We start from the raw sequence: 21,966 nt of genomic DNA on the forward strand, positions 1-21,966 counted from the left end.
CCCCCCGGGACGGCGCCGGGTTGTTATAGCAACAGAGCAACAGGGCAACAGACTACCAGAAGTGGAGGGAGGGGAGGGAAGGGGAGAAAAGGGGGAAGAGGGGTGGTCTGAGTTAGACAAAAACGTTTCAACGTGGGTTCCCCTCCTCCTCGACCTAGTGTGAAAAAGGGGCGGAGGACGGGTGCCGCGGCAGAGGGACACAGAGATTGCAACGCGAAGCCCACGTAGTCCGTAGTCCGCGGCTTGCTCGGCAGCGCCGGCCCCGAGTCCCCGCTGGGCTGCCCCTGCCCTTCCTCAGCTCCCTCAGCAGGAGGACGCGGAGAGCGTGAGGGCCCCGGGACTCCAAGAACTTCTCAGTTGAGAGGCTGGCATAAATAAATAGGAAGAGGTCCTGGAGGAAGACGGTTCCAGGACCCGAGGGATAATTATAGTCTCCGCCTCCTCCACCCAAGATCCCAGCAGAGTCAATATCAAGCCCCTGGGCGGACTGCCCAGTCCTCCAAGAAGACACTCTGAGCCCATGTGTTGGCACTTTTCTAACCGAGCGAAGAATCTATGCCACCACCCCACCCCCCAAGCCTGCCTGCCAGTTTCCCCCTAAATCACTGATGATTTTTAGTAGGGCAAACTCTCTGGCTTTCGGGACACTCGCTGTTCCAAAAATAAATTTTTACAGCTCCCAAAACACTGAGTCATGGCAGGGTGACACTTGACACAATGTTATTACATTGCTTGGCGAGATGTAATTGTGTTGTTGTGCTATAACAATGTGACGTGATGACATTTCAGGTGGTGTTGTCTGTGTCATTGTGAAGGCAAGTGAATAAACAAGTTAAGCATTCCAATTGTTTAAAAAGAAAAATAAGTCAACCCGAGTGCCGCTGATACCACCATCAATGCAGACTGTGCACGACGGGCCAAGAAATCTTCTGAGCTAGCTGGTTTTTATGTGAACCCATAAAGTGACATAAGAGGAAATTAGATTTGCAAGAATAAGACTCATGTAGTCCTGTAATGGAATCCTACTATTGTACAGTGATAGGACATCAGTTGAGGCTGTATGTTTGTTTTGTTGGGGTTTTTTTTGTGGTTGTTTTATTTTGTTTTTTGTCTCAGGAAACATAAATCAAAAGATCTGTTACCAAATACAAGAAAAACATGACTAAGCAAATTCTAAACGCATGCATTTTAAAAATGTTTCGTAAATTCTAAGTGTCAAGAACTGTACCCCGATATCTGGAAAGGCAGAATGAAATAAAAGGTATAATTTCAATCCTTAGCCATACTTTCAGACTGTGTCTAGACTGATACAGAATGATCCAAAGATTGAATTTTTCACTTTTCAACACAATATTTTTGTCATATTGTATAGTTTGAAATTCCTCCCTGGTGAATGACTATGATTATCAGTATTCAATTGCTGCAAAATTTTAAATTCCAATGTGTTTGACTTAGGGAACACTGAATGTTATACAGTGGAGTGTACATTTAAAACTTATTTTTTGTTGTTGCTGTTGTTTGTTTGTTTTTAACAACAACTTGGTCCCTCCTAAGGCTTAGTAGTGCCTTTGCTCTGTCATTATCACCAATTTATCCTTTTAGCTTTAATAGCTTAAAACTGCACTAAGACTTTTGGAATACTTTGTATACCTTATTTGTACATAACTATTTGTGTGTTTTCTCCCCCATTAGGCTGTAAGCTCCTTGAGGGTAGTAAATGTTTACCTTTCTTTGTATTTTCTGAATTCAGCACAGTGCCTAGCAGAGCTTAATAAATGCTTGACTTGACCTCTCATTTATCTTTGGCAATGAAAGACAGAAAGACTGCAGTTAAAAATAATCCAGAAACCTAATTTTAGCTTCAACCTAATTTCCCTTTTAGAATAGTTGTTAACAAGAGGCAAAAATTTGTGTCTCAACTCCTTTCCTTTCTCCTGTCCACTCTGGAAGGGGGTATCCTAACAACAGTAAAATACCTAAAAGGAAAAGAAAAGGGCATAGATACTCCACAAATTGACTAATTAGTGCTGCCTCAGTTATACATTTAACTATATGGGGACATAAGTAGTCTCATTTGTCTTAGACCTCAATAGGTATATGGACCTAACTAAGAATCTTCATTGTGAAAGTCCTGAATAAACATTTTAAAAGCATGCTAAAATGTAAGGTACTTAAGCACAAGAAAATGTAAGGAAGTGTATGTGAACTGGAAGGTAGAAGACATATAATTATAGAATCATAGGATTTTAACTTTGGAAGGATGCTTACATATCATCTGCTTCCACCACTCCCAACCCCCACTTCTCAGAAACTGAGGCCAAGAGAGGTTAAATGACTTCTCAAGGTCACAAAGTCACAAATGGTAGAGCTAAAATTCGAACCCAGGTCTTTCTATCTCCAAATCCTGGGCTCTTTATGTTACATCATGCTGCCTCTCTTTGTAATTAGTTTTTGAAGGTTAGAAGGACACTTGAAAGGGAGTATTTAGGATCACAGACTCAGACGTTAGAAAGGATTTTAGAAGACAATCCAACCTCCCTTCATTTTACAGAAAACAAAGATGAGGACCAGAGAGGGTAGGTGACAGATGGGTAGAAGTAAGTGGAAGAGCCAGAATTTAAATCCAAGTCCTCTGAGTATAAATTCAGCACTGTGGTTCAGCCATGTGATTTTAGATATGGGGAACCTGATGCCTAGAGACACTGAATGACTTGCCCAAGGTCACAGAACTAGTTGGTGGTACAGCCAGGCCTAAGATCCAGATCTGACTTCAATTCCAATGCTCTTTCCAACACATCACCATTACTCAGAGAACATGATGAGAATGATGTCAGAGGTTCCCCTGAAGAAGTCTTTCTTTTAAAGCAACACTGACATGGACTGTTGTATACCCTCTATTATAAAGACATATTAGAATCAGGCATGATCCAGATATGTGAAAACCTGAGATTTCTGAAATAAATGTGGTGTGTCACACTTCAAAAGTCCTATTAGGATGCCTCATTGTGGCAAAGGAGGCTGCCTGCCTTTTGGAAAGAGATGTCAGTAGAATAAAAGTTCTGGCAGGTTCTACTTAAACTGGAAAGACTGAGTATAGTCCCAGCAACAGACTGCGTCCGTTGTTTGAGGAGGGTATCCAGGCCAGCTATCTCTTCATTTAGCACCCAGCTGTATTTCTTTGGACTTTCCTTCCCTTCATGCTCCAAGTTACGTGGTCATCAGGAACCTCTTCATCTTAAAAAATTTTATCAGACTTAATACTCATACCTCATTGGTCTATCAGTACCCTTTGCATGGAAGGTGGAGGTAAGAGCTTCTCCCTTTCCTCCTCTCCTCTTTCTTTCCCCTCTTATCCTCTCTTCCTCACCCTTTTCCAAACCCCTTTCAGCTTTCTTTTGTGTCCTCATTTTCTCCATTAGATTGTAAGCTCCTCAAGGGCAGGGGCTGTCTTTTTAATATTTTTATCCCCAGTATATGATGTCTGGCACATAGGAGGTGCTTAATAAATGTTTATTGATTGATGGTAGGACTAAGTGGAGAGAGGCTCATCAGAAGACTAGCTGCTAAATGATGACCTTTTTTTGGTCCATGGCAGCTCAAGAGAGAAATAAAAATACAAAATAATTCCCAGTCTTTTCTGACTCTCTTCTGCTTCCACAGTGGTGGAATGAAGGAAAAGATAGCAAAAGGCCTAAGAATCACATTTTTAGAACACTTGCAAATATTAACTCTTGGTATCATGGGTATACCAACACTCAACCAACAGATGTACAACTAAAAGACCAAACTACATCCATAATGACATTATCATTCACAGAGAAGGGTAAAAAGGTTTTCCTCAAAGAAGCATATAAAAGCATTGGTTTCATCATGTGCCCAAAGGTAACAAGTACCATCATTTCCTGGGATACCATGTCATCTGATTTTGAAATGCTTAGGATCACAAAGCTAGAACGAGTCTGGGGCTAAATTCAGATATTCCTGACTCCAGGCCCAACATCACTGTGATTATAGGAACAGGGAAGGCTGTAGCCCCTGCCAAAGACAGTGCAAAATCAGAGGGGCTAAAATTTGGAAATTATTAAAAGTTTACTGCCTACATATATCATGATGGAATCCTAATAATGCTGCCCCCAGTCCCAACATTCTAACTCCCTTATGGGCCTCACTGAACAGCAGGTATGTCCTGATTTCACCATACAGTCTGGCTTTAACTACACCTCAGGCCCCCAGACTCAATAGAGTCACTGCCCCCAGATCCAATTCACATATTTGAACAGGTGTGTTCTTGTACTCAACTGCAATCACACCATTTAGCCCATTTTAATGCTTGAGTAAAGTGAGACAAAGCCTTTTCTAATTGTCTGCAACTAGCATATTCACTGTGATTTGAAGAGGAGAGAAGAATATGAGAAGGGAGGTTAAAAGCTTTTCCTTTTCCCAAAGATAGATAAAGCCCTGTCTTGGTCAGAGGGGCACTGATTATGAGTCAGATGAGTCTTACCCATCCTTAACCCCACCTCCATTTTCAAGTAGTTATCAGATCCTGATTATTACACCTTTTTAATTTTGAAAGGGGGAAGGCAAGGCAATTGGGGTTAAGTGGCTTGCCCAAGGTCACACAGCTAGTGTCAAGGGTCTGAGGCTGGATTTGAACTCAGATCCTCCTGACTCCAAGGCCAGTGCTCTATTCACTGCGCCACCTAGCTGCCCCCTGATGATTACACTTTCACAATATTTCTTATATCCATACCCTTCTTTCCACTAACCTTATTTCTGGCCTTTCTTATCTCTCACGCCTGGACTATCGCAATAGCCTCTTAATTGGTCTTTCTGGACTCTCTTTTCTCAAACTCATTCTCCATAGAGAAGCTAAAATAATATTACTAAAATACAGGTAGAACCATACCACACTACAACTCAAAATCCAGTGACTCTCTATTAGATAAAATAGTGGGAAGAATACTGTCTCTGAATTCAAAAGATCTGGGTTCAAATTCCACATCTGTTTCATACTGACTATGTAACCTTAATTTCTCTGGGTCTTAAAATTCCTGAACTGTAAAATAAGAAGCAGCTTGATGAATAGAACACCAGGCCTGAGGTCAGGGAGACCTGAGTTCAAATCTGACCACAGATACTTCCTAGCTGTGTGACCTTGGGCAAGTCAATTAACCCTGTTTGCCTCAGTTTCCTCAGCTGGAGAAGGAAATGGAAAACCATTCCAATATCTCTGCCCAGAAAATCCCAAATAGGATTCACACAGGGCTGTTCATGACTGAAATGATTCAACAACAAGAGGATTAGATCAGATGGCCTCTGAAATACATTCCAGAGATCTAGAGCTTACCAGTGAGATCAAACATAAATCACTCTGCTTGGCATTCAAAGACCTTCACAAACTGGCTCCAAATTATTGTAGTCTTCCTTTTTTTTTTTTTTTAAAGCAATCAGGGTTAAGTAACTTGCTCAAGGCTACACGGCCAGGTGTTTCTGGGTGAGTGCTAAGTGTCTAAGCCCGGATTCGATCTCCAGGTCATCCCGACACTGGAGCTGGTGCTCTTACTCACTGAGCCACCTGGCTGCCCCTTGTCGTCCCCCTTTTTAGCAAAGGAATGAAGAATACAACTGGGAAAGAAGCTAGCAGGGTGGGAATTATCAGTATAGTCTGATCCAAGGACAGAAAAGACAGCTGGTTCCCCCATCTCATCCTCCTGGAGAAGGGAGAAAGATTATCTCAGGAAAGAGCCATGAGCAGTCAGCTATGGGACAATGCTACTTCTCCACTGGCTGCATGAGGGAGAGAGAGGATGGGAAAGCAGTGGCCTCCCAGGGCCACTGAGGTAACAGCCACTGTTGTAGCAACTGACCTCAGACTTTTCCAAGAGAGAATGTCTAAATGAAAAGAGAATACACTTTTGCAAAGGCCAACAATGGTAAAACTCCCACCTCCCCACAGCCTACTTAGCACTTGGCTTTCTCAGTGAGCCTACTTCCTATTTCTTTAAAAAAAAAAAGTGTTTTTGCATTCTGTATTAGCCACATGTTCTCAAAAAAAAGCTTCTTTGTCCAAAATATATTTCACTGTGTGGGTGGGTTCTTGAGAGGATTAAAAGAGGACATAGAGAAGGAGTGATCAGCTATGAACAAACAGAGAAGGAAACTCTTTTAAATGGCTGGGATACCAGCTGGGGGCTCAAAACAGACCAAGAAGACTTTTATTGAAAGCATATTATTAACTCCCCCAAAACTGCGATCAAAATAAATCCAGACTATCCTGGATTTCCTTGGGCAAATGACAAAGAGTTAACAATAAGTATGGTGGGGGGAGAAGGCTTGGAAAGTAGGGAGTTGCTTCCCTCCACAACATCTGAAGCACCTCAAAAATCCCTTTGTTCTTCACCTTAAAGTTCAAGGAAACATCCCTCCCCTAAAAAGAGAAGTCAATAGCAGTAACTTGGGAGAATCAGCCTTGGAGGAAGAACTAGAAACAGACTAGTTCTACTTACTCGAGAATGGGAGTGAGAGAGAGGTAATAGACAGTGTTTTTCTTCAGCCACATAATTCCCCTACCACTGCCATAGTCAGACTATTTTTCCAGCTTGATGATACATTACTCCCCTTTACAAACTCTACAACTCAGTCAAAATGGCCATTCTGTCATTCCTAACACGTTTCCATTTCCTATCTCTGCCTCTGCTTACATTCTCCACCATTCCCAAAATGCTTTCCTTCCTTCCTTCCACCTCCAAGTATCCTTCCTTTCTTGTAAAGTTCAGTTCAGGCACTGCCTCCTATATAAGGCCTTCTTTGATATGCAACCCTTTTCCCCTTTCTGCTGATAGTGTCATGGTGCCAAATTACCTTGTATGTTATTTGTATGTATTTATATGTACAGATACAGTCTCCCTTATAGCTAACTACCTTAAGCTCCTCAAAGGCAGAGGCTGTCACCCTTCTGTCTTTGCTACCTATCACAAGGCCTGGCACATTGTGGGCATTTAAGAAATGAGTGTTGATTGACTGATACAGATGAAAACACAACATTGGATATCAGTCTAACAACTCCAACTTAATATCTTTTAAAAAGCTATTGATTGAAAAAAATGGGCAATGAACTATCTGAACTAGTTGATAGTAAGGCACTATCACCATTACTTCTGAGAACTTTAACCAGTGAAAAGTTGCTGCAAGAGTCTGAAAACTGCCTAATCCAGCAAAGGTCTGATCTTGTCAAATGGAGATACACAGCAGCCACATACAACACTAACGTAGAGCACAAGCTTATTTGCAGAATTTTAAAGAGGGATGATAGGAGATTTTGATAAGTATTGTTTCACAAAACAGCATAAAGAAGGAAAGGGGGAAATAAATTTGCAAGGAGCTTTAGCATGAACTCTAGCTAAACCAGATCACAGTGGGAGCATTTGCAAATGATACTGTAAGAAGGAAAACAAATTGACATTAATTAGAACAGATCTGTCAATATTTCTGCTATCTATTTTCATCATTGATAACAGTGGAACTCCTGCAACTGAATTCCATACAGCTTGAAAGGAGCTGCAAGGTGTGGGTGAAAGGGCATTGGCCTTGGAGCCAGAAGTTGAGGGTTCAAATACTGCTTCTAATCTGGGAAAATTTAATAATATTAGCTATGTGAATTAGCTTCTCAGAGCTTGGGTTTCCTTATCAAGTAAATGGGGATGATATTCATAAAACCTAACTCACAGAGTTGTTATAAAAAATGAGTCCTGAAAACCTGAAAGCATGAGATTAATGTACTAATTATTACTATTACTACTATATTGGGCAGCTAGGTGGTGCAGTAGATAGTATGCCCAATCCTGGAGTAAGGAAGATCTGAGTTCAAATCCAATCTCAGACACTAACACTGTGACCTTGGACAAGTCACTTAACCCTGTTTGCCTCAGTTTCCTCATCTGTAAAATGAGCTAGAAAAGGCAATGGGCAAACTGCTCCAGTATCTTTGCCAAGAAAACCCCAAAATGGGGTCACAAAGAGTAGACACAACTGAGATGACTTAACAATTGCTATGGAGAAAGTGGTACTTGATGATAGAAATCTATCCTGAAGGGAGCATGATTTTAAAGGCCCCATATTGGTGCCTGGTTTAACATGGACACTTGATCAGTGTCACTATGGCAGCTTAGAAAGCCAGAACTCAAGAGATCCGCCATCCAAAACTCTCAGCACAATGCCTAGCATAGTGGGCACTATATAAAGATTGGCTGTTATTATAATTATTCTCAATACAGGCCCAAGCCATAGTCAGTGACCGGCAAATCGTTTTCTATAGCAGACCAGTTACACAATTGCCTAAGAGAAAGAAAGTGTAAAATAACCAACTGTGCCTACTGTCTGTTGCTAAAAAACAAAACAAAACTGAGCAAGTTTGGCCTTTAAAGGCCTTTCTGCAAACAATATGTCTTCCACAAGTGTTAAGTTCATATATGATTGCATGACAGATGTTACCACAGAAATCACTATGTTCTGTGATCAAATTATAAAATAAGCAGTTGTATGCTCTTACAAAAAGCTCTCAACAGTGTCATGGAAGATGTTCTGTGTGATTTTTTTTTTTAGAGAAATTACACATAAATGGAGAAATGCTTCATATGTTCCTGATTGTGAATGACATCAGGTTAATTACGTGGAGCTGTGAAGTACTTCAGGCCCTCCCTCCTTAGGGAGATCTGGGATACCTCAAAAGAGATGAACCTCATCATCTGCACAGGAAAGTGGATAAAGAATATATATTACCCAGATTTTGACACATATGACTAGCCCACTAAGTTAGTCTATCAGTACACATATCTTGGATAAGCACTATAAAGGGGTAATAAATTGGGGCCAGAATTGAATATAATAATCCCAAGCAGCAGCCTGCAAAAAATGTTCATTTTTTAAAAAAGGTCAATATTTTTCTAGTGATGCTACATGGCTGGCAATCATGGAATACTACGATCTATGAAGGGAAAAAACAACCTTAAACTACAGGTGACCCAAGGGACAACAGAAAGATACATGGTGGCCACAGGTAGGCTGTAACATATTACCAATGATGATCTGAGCATGAAAAGTGATATAAAGGACACAATCAATGACATGTGTGGTTGGAAAAGGAGATGAGCTGGTCATTCAGTAAGAGATAAGAGATGAACTGCCCAAGTGTGGAATCCATTACACTATCAACAGAATTCCAGCATTTAGGGGCTGAGAGACCTTTCATAGAAGATCTTTAGAAAGACCTACACAAAGATTACTTAAGTTATGGATAGATGCAAGCTATGCTGATGGAGGGTGTATATACACTAATGAGGTCACATATCTATTGAAGTTCTGGGTTCTAACCCTGGTTCTTTTGAAAACTAGAATTGAAAACTTCAAGCAAATTCACTTAACTTCACTGGGCCTTTAGTTTCCTTTGTAAAATGAAGGCTACTAGACGACTGCTAAATATTCTTCGAAGTTCTTCAGAATTCTATTCCCTAAAGATCTAGTGTCACCTGAGTTCAAATCCAGCCTTGGACCCTTACTAGTTGTGTGATCCTGGGCAAGTCCCGTGACCTCTGTCTGCCTCAGTTTTCTCATCTGTAAAATGAGGATAATAATAACACCTTCCCTTCTAGGGTTGTTGTGAGGATAAAATGAGACATTTGTAAAGTGCTTTATAAACTATAAAGCTCTTATGTAAATACTAGCTATCCCTATTATTATTACTAAAATCAAAATCTAAAAGTTAATTGATATTTCTATCTTTGTTATGTATACAGAGACATGTTCAACAATACAAATAATTTGTATTTATTGATTTGTATTGTTCAGAAGCACATTCTTTTGTTCTTAAAATTTATTAGAGAGCTATTATTATTACTGAAGATCAAAATCCAAAATGCTAATTGATGTCTATTTTTGTCATTGTACATGTAGATACATAGATATTGTTCAACAATATAAATCACTTGTATTTATGGATTTGCTGTTTACAAGCACATTCTCTTGTTTCTCAAGTTTCTCAGAGACTATGGGGTCACACTTAGATACACCCTTGCTTCATTAAATCTTAGCTTCTCACTTGAAGCTAAAGAAATTAATTCCCTTGGCACAGTCTGCTGCTAAAACTACCTGGAATGCCTGCCTTTCTTATCTTGCCTCTATATAAATCCTTCAGTGTTCGGCTCACATCTCATCTCCTCCATCTACTCCAGTTCACTCATACTTTTAAATTCAAACTGCATTCATAATCAGTAACATACAACTTTCCACTTACTTGTTATTTAACTGTTTCGTGTGTTCACTTATTCTTCTTGACTACCTACTATTGATCCCCAGCTTTAAGGGACTCTCACATTTTTGTGCACTTCCTTTGGGACCTAGTGCTGTGTGCGTAAGCCTCAGGACAGATTTTTAAAAATATAATCCTTAAATATTCTCCCATTTCAAAGCAAACCTCTATGAACATATGAAAAACACCACCACTAACACCATTATAACCATGCAACCAACCTACCTTCCCCTGCTACAGAAGTCCACTGGCCATGCAACCAACCTACCTTCCCCTGCTACAGAAGTCCACTGGCCATTTAGCTTTTATACTGACACAGAATTTCACATCATTTCTGTCAAGAGAATTCTTTTTGCTACGCTTCAAGGCATCAACAATAAGTAATTTCGTTAGATTGTCACTGACACAAATAGTAACCCCATTACTGTCTTACCAGAGAGTGTTCCTGTGTTGCTATGAACAAATATGGCATCACCTTCCAGCCAGTCAGGGGCTGAGTCTCTCCACACTTAGCTGAGATGCTTCTCCATCCTAGAATCCTTCCACCTTGGCAGGTACTTGTACTCGGGTAGCATCAGCCTTTGAAAAGCCAGAGTCGCCTTCATGCCAAGACGAGGCACTGGAATAGGACCTGGGTGGGGACTTCACATTATCGTCATACCTTCATGCGGAGATGAGGCATTGGAGCAGCAGCTGGGTGGAGGATTGCTTAACGTCGTCATCCCACTAATTGTTCAATGCAATACAAAGAGACTTCTAGGAGTAGTCTCTCTCTGGGTGTTGTCCAGAGTATACAATGGAAGTATGTATATGGAAGAGTATACATGTATAATGTATAATCTACATGTGCTATATGGGAGGCACACTAAGACAGTGGTAGTGTCTGCTTGCTGCTGAAAGCATACTGAAAGAATACCACAGAGCCACTACTAAAAGACCCCAAAGAGAGAAAGTGTGAGTGCTGCATGTGAAGTCTAAGGCCTGGGTTCAAATCCCACCTCTTCCATTTTATAACAGTGGGACCCTACCAAATTCTTTTTGTGACACAAATATGATACTGATACATAAATCAGGAAGAGAAAAAATGGAGAAAGAAAATTACAAACCAATTTCCCTCATGAATATAGATGTAAAAAATTAAAATAAAATATTAGCAAAGAGAATACAGCAACATTACAATAATAATATATTTTATTTTAAATTTTGGGGAAAGTACTTGTCTGGTCTCAGTTTCTTCACCTCTAACATAAGCATATGACAGCTAAGTGAAGCAGTGGACAAAGTGCTGGGCCTGGAGTCAAGAAGATCTTCCTCAGTTCAAATCTGGCCACAGATACTTCCTAGCTGTGTGACCCTGGACAAGTCACTTAACACTGTTTGCCTCAGTTTCCTCATGTGTAAAATGATCTGGAAAAGGAAATGGCAAACTACTCCAGTATCTTTCCCAAGAAAATCCCAAATGGGGTTACAAACAGTCAGACATGACTAAAATGACTAACCAACAAAAAAATAAGTGTTGGTCGACATGACCTGTGAGGTCCTTTTCAGTTCTAAATCTGCCATCTTCTGTGATCTCTACTTCCAACTCTACAATTTAAACCCAGTCCCCAATATTTCACACACCAAAAAAGTTATCCCTTTCCAAGACTGTGCAGTTGAGAAATGCATGTGAATACAATGATCCTAGACAATTCCAAAAGACTCATGATGGAAAATGCTAACCACATCCAGAGAAAGAACTATGGAGTCTGAATGTAGATTGAAGCATATTGTTTTCACTGTTTTGTTTTTTCCTTTTTCATGGTTTTTCCCTTTTGTTCTGATTCTTCTTTCACAACATGACTAATGTGGAAATGTTTAACATGATCTTACATGTGTAGCCTATATCAGATTGCTTGCTGTCTTGGAGAGGAGGGAGGGGAAGGAGAGAGGGAGAAAAATTTGGAACTCAAAATTTTACAAAGATGAATGTTGAAAACTATTTTTTTACATGCAATTGAAAAAAATACTATTAAGGGGGAAAAAAAGAAATGCATGTGTGCACATGGTCTAGTTTATAGGAAGGTCTCAGGAAGAACTGCAGAAAATCTCCAGGAACTTTTTTCACATGTGCAAAGGAGACCTCCCAGTATAACTCATTTTTCATGTGCTATGAATAAAGTATAACAGAGAAATTTGTATCACATCTGTGATAAATCAAAGTGCCTGCTGGCCTCCATCAGAACCCAACAGCTCAATGGAACAAAAAAGACAACTGTAGAAGTGATCTCAGGCCCTACAGGACTATCTCACTGCAATGCTATAAAGCAGATGCAAGCTAAGCCACCTTCTCTAGACTAAATTACAGAAATGAAATTCTGCACCTGCAGATTTTGTTAAACCATTCAGCATAGTTGGTCGATATTTCAAAAACACATTCTCTCGCTTATGAACATGTCACATACAATGGAAAGAGCAAATAGAAACACTCTTTGCAAGCAGTGAAAGATAGCACTGCTCAATTCAACTCACTGTGTACCTTCCAAATAGCCCAGAGCTGGAAATTCATAGTATCACTGCTCTAGATCAAAGTCATTGCTTCATTCTGTCAATTGGAGAATATTACCATGGTCACTGCAGAACAAAAATTCTGAAATAAGTCTTCGGATTTATCTGAAAGCAGCTGGTAGTACAACGGATAGAGTGTTGGTCCTGGAGTCAGGAAGACCTGAATTCAAATCCGACCTCATATACTTACTAGCAGTGTGACCCTGGGTAACCTGTTTGCCTTAGTTACCTCAACTATGAAGTGGGAATCATAACAGCACCTTCTGTGCAGAGTTGTTGTGAGGACCAAATGATAACATTTGTAAAAAACACTTAGTATAGGGTGGCTAGGTGGCACAGCGAATAGAGCACTCTCAAGAGGACCTGAGTTCAAATCCGGTCTTAGACACTTAACACAAAAACTAGCCATGTGACCTTGGGCAAGTCACTTAACCTCAATTGCCCTCCAAAAAGCAAAAAAAAATTTTTTTTTAAAGCACTTAGTATAGTTTTTCTAGCACATAGTTGGTAAGATATAAATGCTTATCCTTTTCCCATTCCTAAGCACACTAAAGTCTGAAGGAACTGTATAGTGTTTGTGGGGATATCACAGAAAAAAAAAAACCCTTAACTTTGATCCATTCTAAAGTATACAAGCACAATCCAGCACACAGATTTCCTGGAAATTGTCTTTCCTGGAGCCACTATACTTCAGAAAGATATTCTCTGGTTTACTGAGAAAGTTATTCATTAAAAATTGCAGAAAATACCCAGCTTTTTTTTTTTCACAGAGGATCTCAAAATGCAGCCCAACTTCTCCAAGGGCTATGCATAGTAAAGAAATTTCTATTATCTTAGCTGTAAAGGTTTCTCACTAATCTCTCATTTATCTCTTCATCATAATGCAACAGGTCGGCATCACACCATGAAGTATCTCCAAGATAATCTCCGGATATTAAATTGGAGGTATACCGAGGTGTGGACCCCATTGTGGGGGATTTGTGAGGAAAGAAGTCAAGACTCTCAAAGGATGAAGTATAGCTGAGTAAGGAAGCCACAAAGCAAAGGAAATTACCCACACCACAATGAGCTCCACATCCGCTGATGTAGAGAGGGTTGAGTACCCCAAGCATAGCTGAAATAGATAGCAGAAACTTGATGAAATCAGTATTACGAAGAGAAACCAGAGTATTCACATGACTGACGACATGAAAAAGAATAACATACACTAAAGTAAAAAGGATAAACTGAAGACTGGAGGTGGAGATTAATTATTTAAATTAACAAGAAAACTGAAATGTAAGCAATACAGTAGCCCATAAGAATAGAGGAAGATGGGGGGGAGGGGGCAGCTAGGTGGTGCAGTGAATAGAGCACTGGCCCTGGAGTCAGGAGGACCTCAGTTCAAATCTGGCCTCAGACACTTAACTCTTGCTAGCCATGTCACCTTGGGCAAGTCACTTAACCCCAACTGCCCTGCCCTCCCCCCTCCAAAAAGGAAACAAACAAAACCAAACCAAAAAAAAAAAAAAAAAGAATAGAGGAAGAGGTGAAACCGATCATCAAGAAACAATGAAATATCAAGGAACTTACATAGAAGTATATTGTGGAGTGTCCCTAAAGTCTGAACACATAGGAAATCGCATTAACTACGCAGATTTTCAAGGAATGAAATGAATAAAATTTTTAACAATATTTTGTTTAATTAGCGTAAATTTTAGCCATGACAATTTCATATGGAATAAAAGCTTTCATTAGTTACTGAAGACTATTTTCCATATTAATGAGATTAGTTTAACTAATTAATGAGATTTCCTCTCCTATGTCTTCCTATGAAATCTCATTTATGCTAGTTAAATAAAATGTTGCTGAAAATGTCATTCATTTAATTTCTTGAAAAATACGCATAATTAGATTTCATATGTGTCCAGACTTTAGGGACACCCTGTACTTGTACCTAAAAACACAAATAAATATTTCAATTAGTCCACATTCATTAAGTGATAGAAAGAAAAACAAAAGCCAGTCTCTGCCCTCAAGAAATTTACAGTTGAAAGTGAGAGACAAAGGGCGGCCGGGGGGCTCAGCGAGTAGCACCGGCCCCAGTGTCGGGATGACCTGGGATCGAATCCGGGCTCAGACACTCAGCGCCCACCCAGAAACACCCGGCCATGTAACCTTGAGCAAGTTACTTAACCCCGATTGCTGAAAAAAAAAAAAGACAGTGAGAGACAACATGCAGGAAAATTGGGGAATTGGGGCAGGGGTAAGAGAATGAAGAAGATGAGGAAAGGCTTTGTATAGAAGGTGGGAATTTCAGCTTGGATTTGAAAGAAGTCAAGGAATCCATTAGGCAGAGATGTGGAGGGAGAACATTCTAAGGATGAGGGAAAGACAGTGAAAATGTTCAGAGTTGGGAAATAGAAAATTTTGTTTCATAGAAAGGCTAAAATGAAATACCAATTTATTTTCCGACAAAGAAAAGATGGCCCAGAGATTAAAAAATAAATAGTAACTACCTATTGTAAGTTTTCCATTCTCTCTGGTCTTTTATTAGTAGCCAGAAAATGGAAACCTTTCCTGGGCTCCTAAAGTTCCTAAAGCCTGATACCTAAATTTTGCAGGTTATCTCCTTAAGGAGGTACCCAAACTCAAAACAACTGACTTTCTCATTGCCATAGAAGACTTAGGTTTATCACTGTATTTGAGAGAAAAATTCCCTGCCGGTTAAACCAACAACCCACAATGAAAATGCATGAGCCTTCCCCAGAATTCTCCTTTGCATATTCTGTGGGGATGGGGCAGTTTTGTAGAAAGCTGACTGTTACAGAAATTTTTATGTGGTTGTTTGGTTTGCACATTATTTAATACAATACTATGTAGGTTTGGCCATCTATTTGCAAGTGTCAACAAGTCTGGAAAAAGAATAATATGGAATTAAGTCAAGGGTCCAATAAGGTTGGAATTGAAATTCTGGTGTGGGGGGTTTGGTTTGTACACTATTTACTGCAATAGTTTGTACCCCTGGTCATTTATTATTTGCAAGGGTCAACTTACCCGGAAAAGGAAATTATATGGAATTAAGTCAATGGTCCAATTAAGTTGGAATTTTTTGATAAATCTATCATGGACAAGAGGCATCAGAGTGGGTCTTTCTTTCTTTCTTTTTTTTTTTATGCTTTTTAGAGGACAGTTGCGGTTATGTGACTTGCCCAAGGTCACACAGCTAGTTTTTAAGTGTCTGAGGCTGCATTTGAACTCAGGTCCTCCTGACTCCAGGGCCAGTGCTCTATTCACTGCAACACCTAGCCACCCCAAGAGAGGGTCTTTCTTGGAGTCAGGAACACCTGGATTCAAGTATTGCTTCTCAGACCCCTAGTCAATTATCTAAGATTAAGTTATAGCTAAGTTGCTCACCCATAAGAACACCTATACCCTTCTCCACCCTCAGTCAAATAGCTGGTTCCTTTCTTTTAAGACCTTTTAGTAATCCAGACTATTTTTTCTGACTTCATCTTCAGTGTCATTTTTACTTCCTTACATAGAATATCTGGTAATACAGTGGTGAAATCCAAATGCAGTGATTGCACTGTTACCGGAGCAGAGCTCACTGTCAGAAATGCTAGAAAATCTGTTCCACTTTACATAGCTGTACTGCTCCCTATTTCATTTATAAATGCTTTTGGAATAGCCTAGGTTAACTAAGTCTCCTGGCGGGCTTTCTCCAGCTCCCTTCATCCTCTGCTGTTTTTCACTGTTTTATGGTAGTTACTATTGGTCAATCTTTCACTATCCTCATTCATAATGGTTTGCAAATAAGCTTATGTAAATTAGTGTTGCCCTTGGGTACGATGACTCTACTTGGCAAATAGATCGAGTGTTTGCTTCTTAAGGTGGTATATCAGGTTCTTTTCGTTCCTCATTATGGCAACTATTTACAATATTTAAACAAATCCAAGAAAAGGTGGCGATCAGATTCAATGTCTTTTTTTTTTTATCCATTTCCCAGTTTTCAAGGTCAACTACTTCATGAGCTTGGTGCAGAATTGAAAAAGAGGACTGGATTGTCCTTGGAAAATTATATAGCACTTTCACAAACTGCTCCCATGACACAAAAACTCATCTCTTTAATACCAGATTTTTTCCAAGTAACACCATATAGATACCAATCAAGGAATACTTTTCTCTGAAAAATCAAGATCTCAAAGAGTAATGACACTCAGTAGCTTTAAGTAGGTTGTATCATATTACCAACAATTTCAACACATAGGGAGTGGCATAAAAAAACGTCATCAAGGAAGTATATACTTAGAAAAGGAGGTGGGACAGTTATGGATCAAGAATTAAGTATAGAAGATGGATAGCTCAAATGCTGTACTGATACCCATGGGATATTTGTAATGGGTATAAATCAGGGGAACCTTCCCCTTCAGTCCCCATTGCCTCTGTCTATAGTACATGCCTTTGGTCATGCACTGAGCTCCCCTAGCAACATCAGGAGACGTGTCTCACTACAAAGCTTCACTGGTCTAGAATGATATGGCAATCTCTTGGTCACTAGGATAGCAGAAGAGAGAGGAGTCTGCAACAGAGACAACAGGCCACTGGACCAGGAAGATATGCCCACTCAGCCGTGGCTCCACCCTCTGGGCGCTCCCTTGGTGTCTCCAGAAGTTTGTAGCTATCTCTCTGGACTTGGGGCTTCCCATGATAGGCCCCACTTTGGCCACTAGAATAGAGGTTCAGCTAGGTGAGCTTGATCTAAGGTCTCAGGCTGCCTCTTCTGCTCTGTGCTTCTTATCCTGAACACAGATGACCAAACACGGATTCTGAGAGATAGACTTTCAGGAGAAGCTACCTTGGGTGTCTAGTGATTCCTGAGTTGGTACTAATTGCACTACTGCAGATTCTCCTCCCCCCACCCCTATAGTTATTACCATGGATTTTTGAAGAAGATAATAATAACTTTAACAATAATAGCATTTATAATAGTTCCTACTATGTGTCAGGCACTGTCCTTTGCACTTTATAAATATTACCTCATCTGATTCTCACAACAACCCTGGGAGGTACATACTATTATTATCCCCATTCTATAGATTAAGAAACTGAGGCAAACAGAGGTTAAGAGACCTAAGTGCCTAAGGTTACACAGCTAGCCAGTGAATGAGGCCAAATTTGAACCCAGGCATTTCTGATTTAGGCCCTAGAGTACTATCCACTGTACCTCCAAGATGACTGATAAGAAAGGGGCCCAACCCCTGTGCTGGCTTGCTAGAATACAAGGATCTGAAGGAAGACAGCACAGAGCTGAGTTGATGGTGCATATTTTAGGGACACTATATGTGTGTATATGGGTGTATACACACATATATAGATAGAATGTGTATATATATATATGCATGTATATATATAATGTGTGTACATATATATGAAATCAGTCACATCCTAATGATTCTCCTCCCCCACATACATGTACCCACAAAAAAACACATCCTTCCCTTATAACAAATACAACAAACAAAAGAAAAACACATTGACCATGAATGTACTTATGAAACATCACAGGATCTGCATATGATTCAATTAAGATAATGTATATAAAGAAAGCATTCTGTAAACTTAAAAGTAATGTGTCAGATACCTTGTAGTTAATAGAACCAGAATGAGAATTCAGGTCTCTAGATTCTGGTAACAGCTCTCTTCCTAGGAGGCAGAGGATTTTGCATTTAATCCTAAAGGCAATTAGAAGACCCAGGGACTTATTGATTAAAGGAGTGACATAGTCAGGCCTGAGCTTTAGGAACATCAATTTGGCAGCTGTATGTGGAGAGAGGATTGGAGAGGGAAGAGCTTGGGATTCAGTGAATTCAATTAGGAGGCCACTGCAACAGTCAGGCCCAAAGTGATAAAGGCCTTTGGAAGGGAGAGATGTCATGGAAGCAGAAGTGACAAGTGACTAATTGGATACAGGAGCTGAGGGAGAACTAAGAGTTAAGTATGTCGGTAAGAAGGGTGGTGGCCTTGACAGAGATGGCAAAGTTAGGAAAAAAGGGTGGATTTTAGGGATAAGAAGTTCCATCTGAGATATACTGAATTTGAGCTATCTATGGGAAATCCAAGGGGAGATGTCTAATAGACATAGGACTAGAGTTATTATGATATCAAGGCCAGATAGATAGATTCAAGAATCATTTGCAAAGAAATGATAACTGAGCCCATTAGAACTGATGAAATTGGGGCCTCTAGGTGGTGCAGTGAATAGAGCACCAGCCCTGGAGTCAGGAGGACCTGAGTTCAAATCCAGTCGGAAGACACTTGACACATACTAGCTGTGTGACCTTGGGCAAGTCACTTAACCCAATTGCCTTGACTTTCCCCCTCCAAAATTAGAAAATAGAAAGAAAGAACTGATGAAATCACCAAGATAAAAGGTGTAATGATGGAAGAGAAGAGTGCTTAGGACAGGGGTTAGGAAACTGCAGCCTTGAGGTCACACATGGTCCTGTAGGTCCTCAAGTTCTATACTTTGAATCCAAACTTCACAGAACACATTGTTCTGGCCTAGGACATAGCCCTGGTCTACCCCTCATACAAAGGGGGCAGGATGTGGATAAGCAAAGGAGACAGAAATGGAACTATCAGATGGCTGGGAGAACCAGAAGAGAGCAATGTACAAAAGGCCAGGGAGAGGATGGATCCTCTCCAAGCAGAGAGGATGGATAAGAATTGCTTTTTCAGTTGTATCTGACTCTTTGTGACCCTTTTTGGGGTTTTCTTGATAAAGACTGGAATAGTTGGCCATTTCCTTCTCCATCTCATTTTATATATAGATGAGGAAACTGAGGCAGACAGGGTTAGGAGACCTGCCCAGGGTCACACAGCTACTAAGTATCTGAGACCAAGATTTGAACTCAGGAAGATGAGCCTTCCTAATTCCACACCAGGTACTCTATCCACTGTGCCACCTAGCCCTGGTGTTGGACTAGATAGATCTAAAATCACAGAATCTAAGGGATGGAAAAGATTTTATAGGTCTGCCAGTCTAATTAAGAGATGGTTGCTAACACGAAGAGGGAGCCGTTTCAGTGGGAGTCATATTGCAAGGAGCAGAAAAGCGACTGAGGATGGGGAAACAACAAAGATTGACAACTTTTTCCCAGTAGTTTGGTTATGAAAAGGAAGAACAAAGGGGTGGAGGGGAGAGGAAGGAAGAGTGATCTAGGACAATTACTTGTCAGTCATATGAACTCCAGAGTGACATTTCCAAAGCTAAAGAAAATATTAAAGCAAAAATTTGGTGGTCACTGAAGACCTTTTCGTCTTTACCGAAACATTATATTTTTGAGAAAAATAATAATGCTTAAAAATTCACACAGAAACTTATAATATTCTACCACACACTGATAATGTTCCCTAGGAACTAGCCACAAGAGATACTGAAATATATCCATATTATCAGGAAGACAGCATTGAAAAGAACATGAGGAAGGGGGGTTAGAGGAGAAAGGAGTCAGGAGAGATAAAACTTTCATCTTGGCTCTATTAAATAGCTGTGTAATCAATCCCTGGGCAAATCACTTCACCTTATTTAAGTCTAGTTTCTTTATGTAAAATGAGGAAGTTGAATTATTTTCTGCTCAAACATTCTCTGATTTATTCTCACTGGCTAGGATACTGATGGGTGAGCCATTCTTAACATGCAATTAATTGAAGGCTTAGTTTATATGTCAGGGTAGATGAAAGGGTTAAACTCTAGTACCTGCAACTTTTGCCACAAAGATAGCAAGATGTTAACTGATGAGTTGCTGTATGCTAAACTGCCAGAACTCAGGCCTATTTTATGTTACAAATCTCCAGAACTGCATTTAATATAGAAACGCCGAGTTTTTTTTTCAAACTAAGGCACAGAATAGCACGAGTATGCACAAAATAGGTTTGCAGGGACTATAGAGGTGAATTCATTTCCAGAACTCTCTCGCTGTACAAGATAATAACAAAGCTCCTAGAATGACAGGCTCACATCACACACTACCATTTTCCCCCAGGGATGTTCCCCCTCAATGTTTACTAGGGCACAATTAAGGAAGTAATGTCTAGTAAAAATGCTGCAGGTCAGGATTCTTATAATTCCCAAAGAAAATTATTGACAGCGAGATGACATAGTGTAATATTGGATTTATTGCTTCCCTTTGCTGGGGGCATGAAAGCGACAACCCAAAGAACATTAAAAAAAAAAAATCTCTCATAGAATTAACCTGTAGCTTTAAAAATCTACTTCAAAAATACATTTAGAGAAATGCAAAGTATACATTATTTACATATTTGCCTATTCCTGGGCATAGGTTAACATACTAAAAGTAGCCTTGTCTTTGGTTGGTCAGTCATGCCCACCAGAACACACCTGCAAATCATAGTTCCAAGTCATGGGACCATGGATTTGGACCTGGAAGCAACTTCAAAGGTCATCTAGTTGGTCGAGGAGGAAACTGAGGCCCAGGGAAATGAAATGGTCACACGGGTAGTGAAGTAGCAGAAGCAGAATTTGAATACTGCTCCCATGCCTCCAAATTCAGGGTTCTTTACACCAGGATCAGGGGTTAGAATCCCTCCCCTTGGAGGAAAAGGGAGAGGGGAGTTCAGAAATTAATTATTTCAGTCATCTCCATATCGCACCCTAATATCCCCCCATTTCCCAGATTTTGAGGGAGGGAACACCCTGGACCTATGATTTATTTCATCAGTACAAGGAACTCTCAGTTTGGACACTTCTCAGAACAGAGAGATCCCTCCTCTCCCCAGATCAACAGTAACAAAGTCCTCAAAGAACTTGCCTGGAGCACTGAGAGGTCACCAGACCTGTCCCATAGCTAGTACTGGTCAGAAACTTGAACTTCCTGTTGTTCAGTTGTAATCGACATTGGTGACCCCATTTGGGTTTTTCTTGGCAAAGATATTGGAGAGGTTTGCCATTTTCTTCTTCAGCTCATTTTACAGAGGAGGGAACAGAGGCAAGCAAGGTTAAGTGACTTGCCCAGGGTCACACAGCTACTAAGTGTCTGAGGTCACATTAGAACTCAAGATGAGTCTTCCTGATTCCAAGCCTGGCACTCTATCTACTGTACCACCTAGGT

At 40.2% G+C, this 21,966-nt stretch overlaps 1 protein-coding gene across 4 annotated transcripts in view; it reads right to left on the minus strand.

The window, feature by feature from the left end:
- The window catches only part of ATOSA (atos homolog A), a 130,731-nt gene that overhangs the window by 103,418 nt on the left and 5,347 nt on the right, over positions 1–21,966 (minus strand). For 2 of the 4 annotated variants that reach the window (XM_069098086.1, XM_069098076.1), the window contains exon 1: positions 10,740–10,949. The exons of the other annotated variants lie outside the window; for them this stretch is intronic. The gene's annotated coding sequence lies outside the window, so the exon portion shown is untranslated. Of the gene's footprint in view, positions 1–10,739; positions 10,950–21,966 lie in introns of those variants that run through there. 4 annotated transcript variants of the gene reach the window in all.

This window comes from Petaurus breviceps, unplaced genomic scaffold (assembly GCF_028583685.1).
Source record: "Petaurus breviceps papuanus isolate PSGF00001 unplaced genomic scaffold, PetGlider_PUasm1.0 37, whole genome shotgun sequence".
Lineage (NCBI taxonomy): Eukaryota > Metazoa > Chordata > Mammalia > Diprotodontia > Petauridae > Petaurus > Petaurus breviceps.